This window comes from Melopsittacus undulatus, chromosome 1 (genome assembly GCF_012275295.1).
Source record: "Melopsittacus undulatus isolate bMelUnd1 chromosome 1, bMelUnd1.mat.Z, whole genome shotgun sequence".
Classification (NCBI taxonomy): domain Eukaryota; kingdom Metazoa; phylum Chordata; class Aves; order Psittaciformes; family Psittaculidae; genus Melopsittacus; species Melopsittacus undulatus.
The window spans coordinates 90,746,215-90,764,445 of NC_047527.1; the positions used below are offsets into that span (position 1 = coordinate 90,746,215).

At 42.5% G+C, this 18,231-nt stretch overlaps 1 protein-coding gene across 1 annotated transcript in view; it reads left to right on the top strand.

Moving 5' to 3' along the window:
* Positions 1–232: 232 nt before the first annotated feature.
* Positions 233–18,231, top strand: part of ATXN1 (ataxin 1) — a 223,742-nt gene continuing 205,743 nt past the window's right edge. The window contains exons 1-2 of the mRNA XM_034063405.1: positions 233–456; positions 6,563–6,683. The gene's annotated coding sequence lies outside the window, so the exon portion shown is untranslated. The remainder of the gene's footprint in view (positions 457–6,562; positions 6,684–18,231) is intronic.

Sequence of the window (18,231 nt, forward strand, 5' to 3'; positions counted from 1 at the left end):
GGGCAGCGTGCGGCGGCGGTCCCGCAAAGGGTTAAGGCCGCCTTGGCCCGGCGGTGCCGTGCGTATGCAATAATCTGTGTGGCTCTCTTGGCCGCCAGCCAGAGTGTTGCCTTGCCTCCTCCTCCTCCTCCTCCTCCCTTCCCCCCCCCCTTTTTTTTTTTTGCATGAAGTAGGATCCTTGAGCTGTTGCAGAGGCAGCCAACTGCTCCATATTTGGCTTCTATTACCCATTTACATGCTGGAGAGCGGAGAGGGAGCGAGCGCTGTACCGCAGACATCATTTCTACTACGGTGGTGGAGCCATCCCGGACCTGTGTCACTGCAGGGGGAAGGAAAAAAAACCAAACAAACAAAAAAGCAGACCCAAGCCCCGTGATCAGCTAGGAAGACATTTGTGTGCGAGTCTCTCTCTGACCCCCACCCCCCCGCCAACCCCACCTCCACTGACACTTTACAGTAAGTGGCTTTTTCTTCCTCCTCTGTTTTCTGCCTTCCCCCCCCCCCCCGGCTTCTTCCCTTGTTTAGACTGCAAACCGCCGGCGGTTTCCAGCTGGAAAAACACGGGGCCGGGGGGGAGGGGAGCGCACTGCCCACCCCGCCGTGGGGCTATAGCCCGCCTAGCGGCGGCAGCCCCGGGCCCACCACGGCACGGTCGGGCACGGCCCGCAGGCGCCGCAGCCGCGGGCTCAGCCCCGGCTCCGGGAGCGAGGGGGGTAGGCGGCCGCGAAATGGCCGAGGGAGGCAGCGGGGATGTGGGGACACGGTGCGCCCCGCCGCTGGAGGGAGCGGGGGCCGGGCGGTGGGCCCGAGGCGGCCCCGCTAGCTGAGCCGCTCGTACAGCACTGCTCGCCGCTTCTCCCCTCCGGCTTCCTCCTTCCTCACCGCCGCACACCGCTTCCCCCCCCCCGCCTCCCCTCGGGCCGGGCTGGGTGTGTGTGTGGCCGTGGGGACGGTGGACATTTTGCTCGCCGCGGCGGCCTCGGGGCGTGTGGGACTGCGGGTGCGGTGTCCGTGTGTGTGTGCTGTGTGTGGCTGCGCGGTGCGGGGGGGCCGTGCGGTGCGCGTACGCCGGGCGGGCCCGGCGGGACGCAGCGCGGGGCCGGGTGCCGGCAGGGCCGGTCGCCGCCGCACGGCGTATGTAGTACGGGGTTGGGCGGCTGCCGGAGGGTGAATGAAGCGAGGAGGAGGCGGCGGCGGAGGAGGAGGCGGCGCTGGGGCTGGGATGTGCCCGGCAGCGGCCCCGCTCCGCTTCACTCAGGGCCCAGGCCGGCTGCAGACGCCACCCGGTACTGGCGACCGGGGGAGCAGGGCGGGAGGGACGGGGCGGGCGGGAGGGACGCGGGGTGGTGAGGGGGGACTGGGGGTCCTGCCGGAGACTGCCCGAGGCGGCCTCGGGGAGTGGGGCCGGGGCTCACCCCACTGCCGCCGCCCCGGGGCTCCGCTCGGCTGCGGTGGCGGCCGCTGCCCTCCTGTCGCTCACCTACCGCCTTCTCCCGCTGCCCCGGCGGTGGCTTGAGCGGGGCTGGGTGGCTGGGCTGTGGGGGCTTGGGGGTTTTGTGTTTGGGTTTTCTCTTACCTAAGGCATGGTAATTTACCGGCAGAAAACAAATAAATGACCCCTCGTACGTTTGTGGGTGCCAAATCCTTTAATGCGAATCCTGAGAATATTAAAGTCTATATTAAAGCATGCTGGAAAACGCTAGCTCCTACTGTAATAGTAATAGCGGTGGTAATAAAATGACAGATTTGGGAGCGATTTACATGTTATTGAAGAGGAGGAATTACTGAAGAGTAATAATAGAAAAGAAAACAAGTCGGAAGCCCGTTATATAATGCACTGTGTAGACAACGAGAGCGACGGGCTATTTTTATTTTGTTTACCGTATGCTGTGTAATAGGGACTCCTCAAAGCAGCATCTCTCTTCCCGGTGAGCCCAAACTCCAGATAGAATTGGGGGAAAAATTTTAAGCATTCCTGTTGTGTGCAGGCAGAGAAATCCGTGTTTGTAAAACCTTCCTCTTCACAAATGCTCTCTGTGTACGGATCAGCAGGGGTGCAGGTAGATGACCTTTGTTGGGGACCTTTTCCCTTTCATATGGTAAAGAAATTCATATTTTTGTAGGGCAGGTTACACTTTAACCTTTAATGCTCACGGTTATGTATTTTACACAGCGGTGGTTACTTTACGTGTCAGCTGTGGTCAGGCGTAGTGAGTTACTCTGCTTACACACCGAGAAGTCAAGGACTTTTAATTTCAGTTTCGAATGAAGCCTTCCCCTAAAGGAAAATCCCAGCTTTGTGTTAATCTATTTCTGTTCGGGTGATGGAGACAGTTCAGCTTTATGATATGGAGCAAGGGTTATGAATGAGGGAGAGGAAGATTGAGAATGGCCGGGGAAAATATTACGCTGTGGTTATTTTTGCGATGCTGTGAGATAGTAGTAAGTTGTAATTGCACGTTATTGCACCTAATTTGTCATAAAACCAGCATGGTATTTTACGGGCAGCAGGTTGGTTTATTTTTTAAAAGGGTCCTCACTTTTTACATAAGGCAGAGGTCGATAGATTTTCCTCTGCGCTTGCCTGTCTGTCTCTCTCATCATGTAGTGACATGTCAGCAGTGTAGGCTTTCAGCGCACTTACTCCAGCCCTGATCAGTCATGTAATTAGATCAGGCTGCCATGGTAACAGACAGTATTCACCGTATTCACCGTCCAGTCAGGTGTGTGTATGGCTGGTGGGTTACCTACAGGGCTGCCTCCAGCCCTATGTGTGCCCTGTTGAGCCGTGTCAGTGGTGTGCAGCCAGCACAACCAGCACGTCGGGCTTGCCGAAAATTGAAGGATGCCAGTGGTGGTTTTGGAATGGCTGAACTTCTCAGAAAGGGTGTTCTTTGCTTGTTGTAGTGTCAGGCAGATGGGACGGTGCATGGCACGCTTAGCAGGTTATAGCCAAATTGTCAGTTCCATTGAGTTTATTATTAGCAAGTTAACAAAGGTGTGGTACTTTGTAAAAATGCCTTTGGCTTATAAAAGCTTGCATAAAAGTTTCTTCAGTTTTCCTTTTTCTTTTTTCTTATTTTTTTTTTCCCCTTGGCTGGTTTAACTGTTTGGTGGCTGTGAGATTGTGACAGTTGCCATTCACATTTTAGGCTGCAGGCTTGTTATTCTGCACTCACTCACGTACTGCACTTTATACCTCCTGGCCAGTAAAATGAAAGTCGGTGATACCTGATATCACTATTGTCGCTTGGGTTTGTTAAGCCTCTTCATAGTTCTTAGCAAGGTCTAGGCCCTTCTGTGTTTTAGGTGAAAGCTGACTTCAGTTTCTCTTGGTAAAAAGCTAAGTATGTACAGTATTAAAACAAATGTTCTCCTCAGCAAATGCTTTGTTTCCAGTGTTGGTATTTCTTTGCCTTTTTTTTTTTTCATTTGTGCTCCTCAAAATATTATATCCATAGAACAGGAGATTTTCTGCCACAAAGTTTATAGTACCTTGAAAGAATATGCTATCTAATTAGCTTAGAACAGCATATTGGTCTTAAAAACGTATTTAACTGAGCAATGTATATTCGTCCTCATTCTCGGTGTTTGGACATCACTGTTTTAAGCTGCTTTTCCACAAACAAATGAAAATTTTTAAAGGCACCAAATTTGGCACTCTGCTCCAGTGTCATAAATCTGGAGCAACTCCAGGGGAAGGGATTGTGAGCCACTTACATGGGTGTATATCTAGAATAACTCCATTTATTGGACTTAATCCAGGCATGTAGTAGAGTAACGGAGCTCAGAAGGCGATCTGCTGCGTATCACTGTTATTTTCTCTATATCTTTTTACTGGAAAAAGCATTGTGGGCTTAAATAGGATTTTTGCCTGATTAAAGAGCTACATTAAGTGTCTGCAGAAGTGGTTAACACCCCTATTCCAGTCACTAATCTTGCGTGTACTTACACTAATATTGAACTTGGCCCACAGGATTTCATGTCTCAATGATGAGAAATCATCAGCACCCACAGCTCCCAAGCGTTTGTAGTACCAGGCTGGAACATAATGCAAGCCAGAAATATCTCAGTAAAATAGATATTTTAATTGCGCTGATGGTAAAGCACCGGAGCTGGAGGAGGCAATGAGAAATGCCTGTCGGTGGTTCAGCTCTTGCGGTGCCAGGCAGCCGCCAGTCTCGGGGTCAGTGTGATGAGTTTGCAGGTCTCAGCCTGCCTGCCGAGCAGGGGAGTTTCTCCTCGGCGTGGCAAGGGGACAGGGGGTGAGTTCACGGGCAGTTTCCTACACCCGAAGTGCTGCTTTTCAGTGCCTCGGCAAACTTGCCCTTCTGGTTAGGAGAGAATATCCTCTGCTCCATGTGGCCGCCTCTGGTTTGGGCCTCTGTACTGAGGAGGTATCTTGAAATAGAAGAGCCTGTTAGGACTGGCTGGAGAGAGTGGAATAATCGCATGCAGGACGACTGTTCTAGAGTGAGCCTTTGTGTGCTGCATGCTGCTTATACATATTTTATTGTAAGACAAATTACCTGTGTGACTAAGAGCATTAGAAAGTAATTATTTTCAAAAAGGCCATGTATACAGAGTTAAAAGACTTTTTGGAAGTAAACAGTGCAACTTTTTTCCCTTGCCCTTCTGGCCTGATTGAATTTATTTAGAAAGGTTTGAAAAAATACTAGTCTTGTTTTAAAAGAGACCTGGAATTTCACTTAACAAAAAAATTTATGTAATAGATCCAGTGGCCTAGTTTCCTGTTAATTAAGAAAATAGACACTTAAATGCAGTCACCTGAAAAGCAGCTAAGGATTTGAACATTAGTATTTAAAAGGAATCTTTTTACTAATATGGGTAGTAAAACAAAATGAAGGCCTAATTTTCCCCTTCCTGAAGTTTAGCAGTACATCTTAGTAGATGGCAGTCAGGATTATCATTGTCATTGCTCATACAGTGTGCTGCTTTTGTTGTGGTGTGCTAATTGAAGGGGAAATGCAATAAAGAAGTAAGGCAGGCAGAAAAGGAAACGTGTGTCAGAATTGCATAGATGGTCTGAAGCACTAGCTGGCTGCAAACCTACTCCAGCGTGTGAGGCAGCTCACGCTGATGCCGCTTGAGAGAATTCAGGCTCTGTGACAGCCTTAGCTAAGCATGCAGGCTGTGAATGATGGGGCTGCTGTGGAGGACCGATCAGGTACAGTGTGTACAATTCACAGGGTGCAGATAACATAGTTGTAGGTCTCTTCCCAGACTGCTGTAACCATTCTACTTTAACAAATAAGGGTATAATTGGCACGGGAAACAGAAATATGGCAGGCTTGGCACAGGTAAATATTTCATTGCAAAGAAATGATGTGCTAGGTTCCAGTCACTTCAGTAGCCTAAGCTTTGCATACTGAAAATCCTGACTGCATCCTTTCATTTTACTTCTGTGTAAGACTCTTAAGTGCAATAACTGAGTAAATAAATAGGTGTTTGGACAAAGGCACTGCATTTTGGAGACTTGTTCAGTGGTTCACATTCTTTATATAAAGAAATTTAAGATTTTCACTTGGGTTTGGCTGAGCTGATGCATTACTAATGTTTTAAAATATAAGAAACTTTTCAAACTCCTGACTTTTGAAAAAAAGAAAAAAAAACCCGGATCTATGACCATGATTCCTTTTTGATCTCAGCGTATGTGTTGAGAATGTAATGCTTGATAGGTTCCTTTTTTTTTTTTCCTCAAAGCTGTAGTTTGAGGTGGTTGTACAACACATGCAAATCTCTGTGTGTGCATTGGTCCCAGTCTGCAGTTACTTTAGTATACATCCCAGTGGGGGGTTTGCTGAATGAGGAATGATTAAAGAACCTATCTTGAGTTAAGTATGTGTGTAAATCCTTCCATAAATAGGAAAGAGTAAGTATCTTCATAAACAGAAACAACAAAAATGAGGGAGAAATGGTCCCACTAAATCCTTTTATTGTCCCAGGAGTGATAAAAATATTTGGTGAGATTCCAAGTGAAAAACCAAAATGTATTTTGTTTAATATATGATGTCAGCAGAAATTCAGTGCTGGTTCTTCGTAATTTTGCTGAGCATAAATATAGAAATAGAAGAAAAAACTCACATTGATAGAGTTTTGTTTATATTATTTGGGAATTTGCAGTAATATGCATCAACCCTTAACATGCCATCAGCATTTGCACAAGGTAATGTTATATTCCCCAAGCTGAATTATTTTTCACCTAATAGTAGTTGCAGCAGTATGTTCTCTGGATGATGCTCCTCCTCAAATAAAATATGTTCTGTTGGCAGTGAAGACAGTCATCTCAACTTGCTTATGATTCTTCACCTCATTAAGATCACATTTAGGAAAAGAGCACTCAGTTTGAATAAATGGGCTCTGCTCTCTACTATATGTGCTCTGCAGGATTAAATGTATAGTTTATTAGTGCTTGAGTAATAGCAAAAGCAGTCTCTCTCAATCTTCATTGGGTTGTCTTAGCATGTTGTAAATTGTTTGACTCTTAACTGTGGTTTTCTTTTTGTTTTGGTTTCCATCTCCTCAACTCCTGGATCAACAGTCACATCACAGACCAAGCCGCATGGGCAAGCAATACAAGCTGTGAATTTATTCTTGACCCCTGTAGGACAGTGACCACCTTCATTTTTTTCTTCATCATACAGATACACACTGCCATTAAGGTGAGAATATAATGCTTTTTATTTCCTCTGTCAAGTGTATGTTGTTTGCTCTTGGCTTTCATCAGTGTGGACACCTTACCTGTGTCTGCTCTATTACCAACCCGTGATATATTTGTATTTCCCTTGCCTGGCAGTAGAGGTCCTTGAGAAACTCTTGTCAGAAAAATTCCATTAACTCTGGTGATTCAGTTCGATGACTTGCAGGACAGTGGGTTCCAGATGAGTGGTTTTATGCTCACCTTAGTTACTAAAATATGATAGTATGAATGGAAAAGTTTACAGGCTTTGCTTTTGTTGTAAAATGCCACGCGTAAAATTGTATAAATCCTTCCTATACTCTTACAAATGTTTTCAGTGGTTCTAGCTGCTTGCAGCCTGCTTGACTTTTCCAGTGTCCTGAGTTCCTCCTGACCACTAAACTTTGTCCTGTTCCCAGGATAACTAATCACTGCTGACATGCCTGGGTGTCTTTTACTGTTTTACTCTGGTTTGAGGAATGTTTCAGATTCTTCTAATTCCCCCCCCCCACGCACTCCAAAATGCTGTAGCCAGACAGGATATAATAATGCACATATATCAGTCTGCTTTCCCTCTCCTCTTTCTCCTTCCCATATGGTTGTGGAGAATACCTTGAAAAAACCGAGTCTCAAGGCTCAATGATCATACTGCCAATAAAAAGAACATAAATTTTTATTTTATTTCTTTAATCTGATTGTCATTAAGCCAGCCTGGTTTTCTGGACCTGTTGTATGATTTTTGAGTGCTTGGGATTGGCAATACTACTAATGCTTTAAAAAAAAAAAAAGTTAAAGGGTTGTAGAGAAATTGCCTGTGTCTTGTAAATAAAAGAAAATTAAATGTAGTGGTTACTTGCAGAAAATCAAAGGATTTTTCTTTTTCTATTTACATCCAGAAAACCTATTTAGTGTAGTGTTCTATTTATGAGGGGCTGATCAGAAAGTCTCCATTGCAGAATAACTTTTTAATGTATACAGCATATCATAGAAAAGTATGCAGCACATAATTTACATATTATCGTGGCTGCTGGGAAGGGTGCTGTGCTTTAAAGGGAAGTTGTCTAAGCAAGTAGTTGCATGCAAAGACATGCCTGTTACGGTTTACAAATGAGCTTGAATGATGGGGGTGGATAGTAACCACTGTATCTCTTTGGAGTGATAAGAATTCTTTGAGAGTGAAAAACCGGACAAAGTGCCTGTGTGCTGACACATTTCGTCCTTCTGTTGTGGAAGAAAACTGACTTGGTAGCAGCTATTGACTTGGGAGATGGAGTAGAAGGAAGCTTTTTGTTAGGAAATAATTTCCACAAGATAATTCTGTTTTCCTTTTTTTTTTTTTTCCAAAATTAGCTTGGGTGTTATGAAATTGTATTTATTTGCAGAAGTGATTACTCCAGGAAAGGCTTATATTTCTTAATTAGAATTAGTAATTGTTTATAATGTATTGGTCGAATCCTGTGAATAATCAGATTGTGTTAGCCACATTGTATTGCTAAGTCACCTGGCATATTTTAGCATTTGGTATTTCCTGCGATTGCATGAGAGATAGTATATTAGATATTAAACAAACATTCCAGATAAAAAAAGTCTAACCTAGTTAAGTCTGATGCAGAGGCATAACAGAAGTATAGTACTATGCTGCTTTTTTTTTTTGTACCAGTACAGCTTGAACTGTAGTGTTATATCTGTAGGCCTTAGATCAGATTTGTTTTGGCTTCTTTTCTTGTTATTGGACATTTTAGTCATTGTGTTTGGGGTACTTATGTGGCCTCATTAGTTAGTTCTCATTTTCCCTGGAGAACAATTGAAATCAGGCCCACTATATACCTAAATAAGTGAAATAAAAGCTATTCGGTAGAGACTGCCTGCTTGAAAACGTTCTCTGTCACTGGATGTAAGAGACAGAGAGATCACAGTAGTAACACGTGAAAGAAACATGACCCATTGCTGTGAGGGGAGCAGCCACAGATAGGTTTCACAGCTCAAGATAGAGCATCGCCTGATAAGGCCCATTGTGTTTCTGGCTTTTGCATTTGTTTCGGGGTGAAGGTGGCAACAGCCCCACTCTGTTTTAGGCACATCTGTGTTATTACTATGGAGTTTGTCATAGGCCATGCTTGAACGTATCCAAAGTGAGATCTCAGAAACCTTACATAAAGCCTAATGGGCCTGCATGTGCATTCATGGCTTTATTCATATGAGGAATCACATGGCTTCAGGGAGTAACACCATTGTGTGTGTGAGCTCCAGGTGTGCTTACCCTTCCAATTCAAACAGTGTTCTTCCACAGCCTGCTAAAACATCTTGCCTGAATAAGGACACAAGGTATAGTAAAAATAAAATAAGAATAAATGGAGATATACTTTTAAAATCATGATTTGAATTTTTTTTTTAGTGTGCTCTACAGAATAAGAGTTACTGTTATTTATTCAGAGCATGCAGTGCCTTCTTCCACGTAGGCAAACGACTCAATGCTTACTTATAACCAGTTGTGCTGGGAGGATCTTTGCGTGAGGCACTGAATATTTTAACAACTAAAAAGTTCTTTTTAATCTTTTCCACTGTCGAGTCACTTGATATCTATTAGTCATATTATAGTATCAGATTGAATTTGCAACCACAGCCCATTTGTAAGATTTTTTTTCTGAATTTTCCATATGTCTGAACACTACCTAACGTGGCTTATTTTGTACATAAGACATAATTTCTGTTACATGCAGACTGCTGGGACCTGCTCTCTGTAAATGGACAACAATCTGCCCTTTTAAAATACTTTGTAGGGAACATGAAAAGAGCCAGTTGGTCTCTATATTAGTGTATCCAGTGGTGACTTTGATTAGCATATCAGTGTCCTTATGTCCAGTGTATCGTAGCTGGTTTTATTTCTTTCCTCTTGTACTGTCTATGAAGGCCTACAATGGCTGTAGGACTAAAAGAAGGTGGGTGATGGAGATACTTAGTGTGTTAAGAGCACAAGTGGAAGGGAGATGTGAGCTAGGTATAACTGGATAGTAATCAGAAATAATATTTTTTAAATTGCTTGTTTTGTGTGTAACTCAGAGGTAAATTAAATTAAGTGATACAAATGCAGACTTGACACCTTAGAAAGGAGGCCTTGCGGTCCCCTCAGCCCTACCTCATCACCTCGTCTGTGACCTTTCACATTTTTCTCTGTTCCCTCATCAGATACTGCAGGTCTGATGTTTGACTGATTGAAAGTTTTCTAACGCCTTCTAAAATGTAAATGGAGTCGGGTGTAGTGATCTGTCTACTTAAAAACACAAGGCTCACATTCATAATGTGATATAAGCCATGACTTGAGGTTTGATTCACCTTCCAACTCCTGTTTCAAAAAGGCGTATCTGCAGATGGAACAAGAGACTTGTTATCCCACGTGCTGCAACTTGTTAGCATTACTTTAAAGTGTGGGCATTCGGATGTTAGTGAAAGTATTAGAGGGATGGATAACTCGTATGTGCTGAGGGCCGAAAAGGCTGAGATGACTAGATGTGATGTGTGATTGTATATAAGCCTCAGCATCTGTGCATGTCTTCCTCCTGCCCCTCTCCTTTGGGTGTGTGTGGTGGGCAGGCTGTGCTACTGGGTTTTGCCATGCGTTGGTACCAGGGATATGCTCTTGGGTGAAAGTTAGATCCAGTGACAGCATTTGAATTTGAATGTGTTGACTGAGGGTTTTTTGGCAGTGAGATACTGTGGTGGAGGCAAATCATCCTTTGATAAGTTTGATAATTAATTCTTTAGTTTATGATCAGTTGCTTAGCAGTGATCAACCCATTTTGGCACTAGCTGTAAACCTGACTTAAGGATTTGTTGAGTTACTCTTGCTCTTTAAAAAGTACAAATGCTGAAGTGTTTCTCACTCGTATTGCAGTATAGTTGTGACTGTTGGCACGGTCCACTAGTGAAGGGCCCTGTAGTTTTGTAAATGTAACATTTCTGTGGGGCCAGCTACTTGAGAGAAAGTCAGGCTTTAATGGAAAGTCAGGTTTTAATGGGAAGTCAGGCTTTAATGGAGCATAATTACAAAAAGCAGGCTTAATCCTCCTTTACTGTGCTCTGAAGTTATGTGCTAGTGAATATTTTCTCACTGGTGTGGTTCCTGTTCAATGCTATGTGTATCAGCTGAGTAGAGAGTGATTTTTTGAATTAATATAATAGTAAATGAATTTCTTCTCTTCCATAGGCCCTGAACACATGCCTTGCCTGGTACTGTCCTGTATTCATAGCTTTCCCCAAATAGGCTGAGAGCAAGTAGATCCAGAATGTTTGAAAATTAACTTGTATGCAAGAGAAAAAAAAAATCCTAGTAGATTATTGCTCTAGAAGAGGTTGTAAGTTTATTCTCCGTGTACCGCTAGTGGTTAAAAACCCATAGCACTAATCATATGCATTTTTATTTACAGATTAGTAGGCTCTACTCTGACATATGACTAACGGGGAAGCCCCTCCCTTAAACAGTTGTATGTCATCTGCTTCAGTGAACTAATTACTTGGCAATTCCCATTTGATAATTCCCTCTTTATTTTCTGATGAGTTACTTAACAGTGATGAGCTTGTTGAGCAGAATACCATGCTTAATCTGTGCTTCTGAAACTACAGTGCGGGCCTGGGGATATCATTGTTTTCTAAATGCTGCTTAGCCTTGCCATAGGAACATTGAAACCATGCTAAGACATGTTAACAGTTCACAGTCAACAGTAAGCTTAATGTGGGTGATGTGCAGCATTAGCCAAAAAATAAAAAAGGGGTTTAGGTTACTGTTGCACTAGAGAAAGGAGAGTAAATATATAATTTCTAAAAAAAAAACCCAGAACACCCGAACAGCCCTAAAGCAAAACCTAACATAATTAAGACATTCAGAAGCAGAAGCTTGTGTCAGAGGTACATTCTTTATATCATTCTCCTCTCCACTAAACTAATCAATTCAAAGGAAATTTTATTCTTTAAAAAAGCACACTATTTCTTTTAATATTTGTTTGGCAGTTCAGCTGATACTGGTGATGGCTGTGTTGTTTTAATGAGAGATAATTTGTTACTCTTATTTTGTCACTTAATGAGAGATAAATTGTCAATGTGTTTTCTTTACTGTTACCTGTCTTTTTTATTCTTCCCCAATCCTTTTTCACATTCTTTCACTCTAGTGGCCACAGCAACCGTTGTTTCTGGCTGGGGAATGCATTTCCAGTCTCACTGCTAATTACAACATCACAGTGTTGCTAGAGGGTACCTGAGTTCAGCAGCGCTTAGCTACAGCGGCGGGCAAGGGGATTTATGGGGTGAAGTGACATCAGCCTTCTCACAGCAGGCATGGTAAGGTCAAAGTGAGCCTCCTTTGCGGGCCAAGAGTCAGATGGATCCTCTTCAGGCCTAGTGCCTCTGAAATTCAACCATGTGAAACCAGGCTTTGAATTTGATTAAGATTTTATTACTAACTTCAGTACAGGAGGGGTTGTGGATCAGCTACAATCACTTTGACTAGCTGGTGGCATTATCCTGCAGATGCTGATACCTGAAGATTTGGATTTTAGTTGAACTGGTGTTATAAGCTGAGAATTGGGCTATTTTTTCTTGAAGAAGTAGTTTAATACTTTGTGTGTTAGCTCAGATGACATTGCATCATCGGACTTGCTGATTTATTAGGTATTCACAATGATATCTCTTAGCCAGTACTGGAAGCTGTGCCACAGGCTTGTTTTATCAATGAGAAAAATGTATTTGTACATTGTTACATGTGTTTTTTGTAAAATTAATCAGAGGAACAGTAATTTTATGAAACATAGAATTCAGAACAGATTAATCTACCTTAATTGTGTTCATGAAGTACACCAGCTATAAAATCTTTTGAAAGGAATATTAATCAAGTTGATCAAAGGTAGCTTGAAGTACAGAATTCAAACAGGGACACAGTTACTTTCTGCCTGCCTGTATGTTTGCCGTGGCTTGCATGATTGTTTTTTAATATTTTTAATACAAAATTAATTTCCATTTTGCCTTTTGGATTATTTTTTGTTGTTGCAGAATTTGTCATGTTTTAAAAGTGAGAAGATAAAACAGATAAAATTTTGAATTTTATAAAATGCAGCAAGTATGGAGCATAATAAAATAAGCAATTTAAACCGAGCAGAAGGTCATTGGATATTTTTCTCTCTTTTTTATTTTTAATTTATTTTTTATCCTATTTAATTTTTTAATGACTCATAATATCTCAGGTAGTGCTGTGCAGGCATTGCTGAAAGCAGAAATCCTTCATAAGAATCAGAAAAGAAATGTGATGGTGAGCAGAGTGCCCCACCTGAAAGGTTTGCTTACACACCCAGGAGCTGACCCTTGACAGATACTTCTACAAACCATTATAGCTGCTGTGGATCTGCATCCCAAGCCATGGTGTCCTATTTATTTTACAGAGGTAGCCAAGGTTGCTAGCCAGTGATTTGAACTGATCTTCAACCACCTGCCCAGATGTGGTCTCTCAAACTGACTTTTCCACCCTCATTTCACCTTCCTCTTCAGGCTTACCAGCATCTCACTAGAGATTGAGACTCTGCTCAAGCACCATTGCTTGTCATTTCAGAAGAGATGTGCCCAAGGACTCCAGATCTGACCCAGGGTATTTTCTTCCCTCCTCAAAGAAAGGCAATGAATGGTTGCTTGTCATTAAGATAGAGCTATTGAGAAAAATGTTTGGCCCCAGACACACTGATGCTGGTATTTCTATCAATATTCATGCAAGTAAACCACTACCATATGAATATCATGAACATGATCTTTCAGTTAACATGTGATTTTAATTGCATACTAGTGTCTTAAGATTTGAGCATGTGGTTTAAAACAAGCAAACAGAGCCCAACTCATTAACACATAGTGGAAGTTTCTCTGTTGCTATGTCTCCCTGACATCCAAATTAAATGGTACCCCCCCACCACACTTTATAAATGAGAGAACTAATAAATCCTACATTTTACATTTTTTTTTACTCTGGATTCCCTTTCCTTTTTCCCACCCGCTACCCTGGGCCACGTTAGTGTGACTTGTCTATGAGCAACACTTGCTGATGGAATAGCAAAATATGAACTGGTAGATACAGGCAAACGATTTGCCTTTACATCTCCTAGTTCACAGAACTGAGAAGCTGCCTCACCTTTTTGCTTAGGTCTTGTCTGTCTCCTCTTTGAATCAGGGATGAGTTTCAGGTTTCCTACTTAGTACTCTTGCTAAATTTTCTTGGATATCTGCTGTGATTTGGCCTGACATTTTTGTTGTTAATGACACAGTCTTGGAAATCACTCGTGATTTCCTTTGTGAACTTGACAATTGATTAAGTAAATGATAGGGAGATAAGTGACACAGCAGTGCTGTCTCTGTAACATGCCTTTGTTCTCTTTTATGGGGAAAGAGGATGATCATGGATCATGAATTGTAATGATGGGACAAGGGGTAATGGGTTCAAACTTAAACAGGGGAGGTTTAGATTAGATATAAGGAAGAAGTTCTTTACTGTGATGGTGAGGCACTGGAATGGGTTGCCCAAGGAAGCTGTGAATGCTCCATCCGTGGAAATGTTCAAGACTGGGTTGGACTTGAGCCTTGAGCAACCTGGTCTAGTGGAAGATGTCCTTGCCCATGGCGGGGGTCAGAACTGGATGAACTTAAGGTCCTTTCCAACCCAAACCATTCTGTGATTCTGTGACTTTATGGACCAACTATAGTTTAAAATTGCACTGCATGTTTGTTTAGATGATGCACAAAGTATGTTATATTGTGGCCTAAAAATGCATGTGATCCTACAATATTGGAAGGACCAAAGAAGAAGTAGAAGTCTGCATTTTATTCCATATTTGCACAAGTTGGCAGAAGAATTCAGTCGTGTTGCTTGGTTTTCAACTATGGGAATGATACAAGCCAGCATTCATGCATCCTACCGTTTGGTGGTCACCGCCAGTTTATTTTAGTTGTAGCTCAGCAGCAGATTCAGGGGGTATACAGTGTGTAGTGACAGAGTAAATTAAAGTAATTCCAGAGTTGAAGTGTGACATTTGTTACATGACACTAGTATCCAGATGTTGTTATCTGCTAGAGTACAGCCAGAGAAGGCCCTAAAGAAAATTGAGGTAGGTAGAAGGTTTATAGTAAGCAGATGAAATACATAAAACAGCAGCAGTCAAGTACGCCCCTGTTGCCTAAGGAGTAGAACTTGTTGAATGTCACGTTGGCTGTATGGAATGGAAGAAATGCAAACTAAGACACACTTCTGCTACGTGTGCAGCTCTGCTATGAAGCGCGTTCATCTGAGCTGTCAGCTGGCTGGCTGCAGTGTTTGGTGCTGTTCATATAGCTCAGCCAGAGTGCCTCTGTGAAACCAGTAGTGCTGAGCAGCTTGTGCTGCAGCAACCAGAGGTTTTATGCTCCTTATCTTTTTCAGTGTGAGCTGTGCGTGTTCTGTGTTGCACTGAGGCACTCGGCCAAAGGCTGTGGTGGAGTAAGGGGTCAGGTTCCCACCTCCCTTACTTAGATGGTTTAAATGGAACCACATGGGTGTAAATGTGGTGTGACAGAGCATGGGATCTGTCTCAGGGTCTCTGGGGTGTGTCTGGCCCTCTGGACTTGGGGCTGTTGCTGGCAGGTCAGTATTGCTGCTCAGACACTGCTTGTTTGGAGTTGAGTTTGGTAGGTACAGCAGCTGAGGATTTGCCTGGCTTCTACCTCAGGTGAAGAGAGAATGAAAACTGTTCCTTGGTCAAGTGTCATCTGTCTTCTTCCCTTCTTTTGCTTCAGATGGATGTATTGGTGAATTAGAACGACCTTTCTTTATATAGCCCAAGCAGTGCTTTGCCCTTTCATTCCTCTGTCACATTTTAGCCTTTGCCAGACTTTATTCTTTTACTGCTGCCCAATTAATTTTTCTTCTCACCCCCTTCTCTACCAAGATTCTCCCGAGCTCAGCAGTTCTTGCTGCTGCATATCTGACCTACTTGTACAGCTCCCTCGCCGTGTTTGTTACCTGCACAATACTTTGATGGTGTGTTGGCCCTTTCTTCAGCTTGATTTTTTTGTGTGTGTTTCTATGGGTCTAAAATCTATTTCTGCTCAGAAGGTTTCAATACCTCAGTAATTTTCTGCAGAACTGCCAATTTGAATTTTGTTTCATCTACCTCCCTTCCTTCCTTGTTAGTCATAGCTGAATTCTGAGCTTTGCAGCCCAGATGATCTGCCTGGACAAGCCTTTTGCTCCGTACAGCCTTCTCCCTCTGTCCGTGGGAAAACCCCCTTTATTTCTGCTCTGAGGCTTCACTGTGGGTGCCCATTTCCCTGGCTGAACGCTGGATTTTTGGTCCCTGGCTTTCAGCTGCAGTGTCTCTTCAGCAGGCATCTTGCTTTTCAGGCCTGTCAGCTGGTCTCTGACAAATCAGTTGCATATGTTTGCTTGCATAATGTTACATGCTGGCATTGTAAAAACAAAGAGTAATTAAAATATAAGTCATTCAGTTGTTTTCTCTTTACCTGAGCATGAACTGGGAGCCACCCCCTTTGGGTCATCTGTTCATAAGATAATGGGGTCACTGTTACTTTATTATCATATCATGTGGTCTGCTAATCAAAGGATTCTTTTACTGTATTAATAGCAGCACTTCAAACTGTTAATGTTAGTAAGTTTTAAAAATACAACACACTTTTTACATGTCATACCGGTGGGACAAAAGTTACAGCTTGGGCAGTTTTCCTTGGACTTCCAGTTGTTCTCACACCTTGACTTTGCTCCAGTGGCAGAGTTCTGTAGTAACAGGTTGCAAAACTTTCAAGATAAACAAAAGAAAGAATGTTTGAAAAGCACTTCATTCAGAAAAAGAAAAGAAATTGAACATGGTATGTGTTCTGAGTGAGGCTCTTCAGCAAGGGAAAAATTCCTGGACTGCTATGGAGAAGTACAGGAATGAAGTACCCACTGAATGAGTGAAGTTCACAGAAGGTGTGAAGTGGAAAAAATGTGGGGGTGTTTGGTTGGGGTTTTTTTGTGTCTGTGTGTTATCACTGTGCTTTTGCCAAGAACTGACTATTGGAATGATAATGTGATTATAGTAGATTGAAAAAAACTCACCAAAACAACAAACAAACCAAACAAAAAAACCCAAACCAAAATACAAAAACAAACCACCACACCAATTTAGTAAGTATTTTGGTTGATAATTTTGGAGGTGTTGTTTTCTCAAAAACCTTAGGTTTTTAACTAAATGAAAAATTGTCAAAAAATAATATTTTTATCTGAAAATTGATACCCCTTCTTGTTATAAGTAACACCAAAAAAGATTCAAACTGAAAGATGTTAAAAGAAAATATACATGGATTTACTCATTGTATTTAACAATAGCTTGAGATTAGTTAGTTTCACTTTTCCTGTATGTGGACAGTTTCCCAAGGTGAGAGAAGTATATGAAGAAAAACAGCCGTCTGCTTGTAAGATTATAAAAACCGGTGCAGGGAGCTTGGAGGTATAAGTTACTACTTTTACAATCCTCTATTAAAAACAAGACTAGACTCCATATTGATGGAGTCCTTTTAAAGGCAGTGCCCTTTTAATCAGCAAACAGGTCCTCTGTGCATCAAATAATTAAAAATAGAGCAAAGTTTCTGAACAAGGCGTCTGGCAGAAGCGTCTGTACTTCCATCTGTGCATGATTAGCAGAATGTTTCATGATATTTAAATAGCACAAGCTTTGCTCTCTTTTTTATTATTTGTTGTGCTGAAGACCTGTTTGCTTGTTAAATGGTCTTTTTTGAATAGTTACTGGAAAGGAATCAGGAAAGTGTATCAAGACATCTTGTACACACTGCAAATGCCAATTTGTCCCTTTTTTCAAGGAGACACTACCCTTTTTATTTAATTTTTTTTTAAATTTTTTTTGTAAGAGTTTTACCACATCCTTCACTCGGTGTTTAGAATTTCTTATGGACTGGTTCGTTGCAGGGGGAGTTCAGTGGTCACTGCCCATGGACTACGGTTTCCCTGATAACGGCTATTATTTTTATAACAGTGGAGTTCAGAGGCATGTTACGCTGTGAGTACGCACCAGGGCTATTTGCAGAGTACATGTGGCAGTTCAGATCTGCAGTTTCTGCTGGTGGTGTGGGTGCCCTATGTCTAATCTGCAGCACACACTGCTCTGAAGCCTTACCCTTTCAGAAGGGACGTAATCAGCCCAGCAACAGCTTTCCAAGTGGTTTTAAGGCCTGAAGCTGGAACTCCTCCTTGCTGGCAGTCATTCAGCATTGCACTGCGTGCTCTTCCTTTCTGGCTAGCAACAGGATGCTTTCCAGTTGTAGCCACTGATTTCACGTCATGCTAGTGAAGTTTTCGAGTATGTGTTTTACAGAGACATGTACAAGTAGGTATGTGATGAAAAGAAGCTGCCGTCTGGATGCGAAGTGCATTGCTGTAGCTGGCTGAGAGCAGTTTTGTTAAGTGCAAGTGCCTGGTTGTTTGGAGCCAGCAGGCTGGCAGGGAGCTGAGACACTGA